The sequence below is a fragment of the Bos taurus genome, chromosome 16 (assembly GCF_002263795.3).
Source record: "Bos taurus isolate L1 Dominette 01449 registration number 42190680 breed Hereford chromosome 16, ARS-UCD2.0, whole genome shotgun sequence".
Taxonomy (NCBI): Eukaryota; Metazoa; Chordata; class Mammalia; order Artiodactyla; family Bovidae; genus Bos; species Bos taurus.
In genome coordinates this window covers 44,578,681-44,581,327 of record NC_037343.1, presented here as the reverse complement: position 1 = coordinate 44,581,327, position 2,647 = coordinate 44,578,681, and the positions used below count along the sequence as shown (strand labels likewise).

At 52.1% G+C, this 2,647-nt stretch overlaps 1 non-coding gene across 1 annotated transcript; it reads right to left on the bottom strand.

The window, feature by feature from the left end:
• Positions 1 to 1,140: 1,140 nt before the first annotated feature.
• LOC112441936 (U6 spliceosomal RNA) lies at positions 1,141 to 1,244 on the bottom strand. Its single transcript, XR_003029890.1, has one exon. It is a non-coding gene; the product is annotated as a U6 spliceosomal RNA (small nuclear RNA).
• Between the last annotated feature and the right edge of the window lie 1,403 nt (positions 1,245 to 2,647).

Here is a 2,647-nt window from a genome sequence, read left to right as displayed (position 1 = left end):
CTGCTCTTTTGGCCACTATCTCTATTTCTGCTCCAGGATTCAGAGTTCTCCAGGGCTAATATTTCCAGATCTTATGGAGGAGCTGGCCAGAGACAAGGGTCTTTTATTTTTTTAATTTTTTTCTATTTAGCCAGATTTTTTAAAATTTATTATTATTATAATTTTTAAAAATTTAGTTAATTTATTTTAGGTTGCGCTGGGTCTTCATTGCTGCCCATGGGCTTTCTCTAGTTGTAACGAATGGGGGCTACTCTCTAGCTGTGGTGCTTGAGCCCAAGCACCATTGCGGTGGCTTCTCTTGTTGCAGACCATGGGCCCTAGGGCACCTGGGCTTCAGAAGTTGTTGCTCACAGGCTCTAGAGCTCCGGCTCAGTAGTTGTGGCACACAGGCTTAGTTGGCATGTGGCATCAGACCCGTGTCCCCTGCATTGTCAGGCAGGTTCTTAATTACCGGACCACCGGGGAAGTCCAGCTATATACTTTCTTATTGGGGTATAATTGCTTTACAGCGTTGTGTTGGTTTCTGCCGTGCGGTGAAATGAATCAGCTATATGTGTGTGTGCGCGTTTAGTCGTTCAGTCATGTCTGACTCTTTGCAGCACCATGGAGCTTGCTAGGCTCCTCTGTCCATGGGATTTTCCAGGCAATGCTAGAGTGGGTTGTCATTTCCTTCTCCAGGGGATCTTCCTGACCCAGGGATTGAACTCGAGTCTCTTGAGTCTCCTGCATTGGTAAGTGGATTCTTTACCACTGTGCCACCTGGGAAGCCCAGCTATACGTGTATATACAAATATATATATATAGCCCTCTATGACCTCCATCCCACCCCCTAGGTCATCACAGAGCACCGAGTTGAGCTTCCTGCGCTTTGTAGCAGGTTCACACTAGCTATTTATTTTACACATGGTGGTGTATATATGTCAATCCTAATCTCCCGGTTCATCCCACCCTCTCCTTCACCTGCTGTGTCTACATGTCCGTTCTATACATCCGCGTCTCTATTCCTGCCCTGGGAATAGGTTCATCTGTACCAGTTTTCTGGATTGCATATCCATGCTTTAATAGCTGATACTACTTTTTCTGACTTAACTCACTCTGTGTGACAGATTCTAGGTCCATCTACCCCTTTACCAACGACCCCCAGATATGGAGCACTTCACCAGTTTGGGTGTCATCCTCATGCAGGGGCCATGCTAATCTTTGTGTCATTCCAATTTTAGTATTTGTGCTGCCGAAGCAAGTACTGCAAAAATCTTTTGATGCCACGGGCTCTTTCTGTCAAGTACTTCAGCACCTTTTGTCTGGAGGCTGGTTGAGTCTGATGTTGGCAGTTAAGGGGGGGCCAACATTCTGGAAAAGCTGGGGGAAGGTGTGAGCCTGATGCCAGAAGGGAGAGACTAAAGGATATGATCACTGCCCCCCCACCCCACCCAACCCCAGACTATCCCCTCCCCACACCAGGCCTCCCTGCCTCTCAAGTCACTGCTGCTTCTCCCTGAATGAAATCAGAGAGGAACAGACAGCAAAGCAGAGCAGACTTCGAGGCCAGAAACCCAACCCCAGGGCACCCCTGGAAACAGGTGCTGTCACTCAGGGTATGGGAAATTCCCAGCTCGAACTGCCGTCTGAGCACAGAGGCGTCCAGGGGCCTGTGGTTTCCTCAGGGGCAGGTGCTCCTGGACTCGTCCTCCCCGTGCAGCCATCTGGGCCCTGCTCCTTCCCAGCCTGCCTGCTGGCATTGCCCAGAAAGAGCCACCCCAGTGCTCCTATGCTGTTTTTCCGGTGACACCCAACATGGCCATGCTGGGCTGAGGCCCCGGGAGGCTGGGGCAGGAGAGCTGAGACCCCTGGCTTGACCCCAGAGTTTGGTTTTAGGGGAAGCACAGCAAAACAGGAGGCGTGTCTCTCTGCCTGTTTCCTTCTTGTTTCCTTCGTCCCCGGAAAGACTGAACAAAAGTCCTCAACATGAACGAAATTGAAGGGAGGGACATGCATCCTAAAAAGTTCAGAGAGCAAAACAAGCCAGGACAAGGTCCCTGGGGCCGTGTCCCCTTGATGCTGCGGCGGCCTCTGTGGTGGCCTCTGGAGTGGCCTCAACACAGCATCTGTGCAACAAGGGAAGAGCAGAAGGGACCTGCTGTCTGGGAATTTCCCTTCACCCAGTGACAGCTCCACTCACCAAGCTTTGCCCAGAGCTCTGGACCAGCTTGGCCCCAACCACAGGCCCCTGAGTCAGCCACAGAGTAGAGTCAACTGGGGCTGGAGGGGAGAGCTGGGAGGCTGGCCAGCGTTAGAGCCAGCGGGATGGGCCCAGCAGGCAGAATCAAGCAGAGACTAAGGGGCTCAGGGCAGCTCCCGCAGTGCCCCCTGGTGGCTAAAAGCAGCCCTAGCCCACCCCCAAGAGCCCAGACTGTTCTGCCACAAATTCCTGTCCATCTCTTAGCGACCCCATGGACTGCAGCACGCCAGGCTCCTCTGTCCTCCACTGTCTCCTGGAGTTTGCTCAAATTCGTGTCTGTTGAGTCAGTGATGCCATCCAACCAGCTCATCCTCTGTTGCCCCCTTCTCCTCCTGCCCTCAATCGTTCCCAGAATCAGGGTCTTTTCCAATGAGTCAGCTCTTCCCATCAGGTGGCCAAAGTATTGGA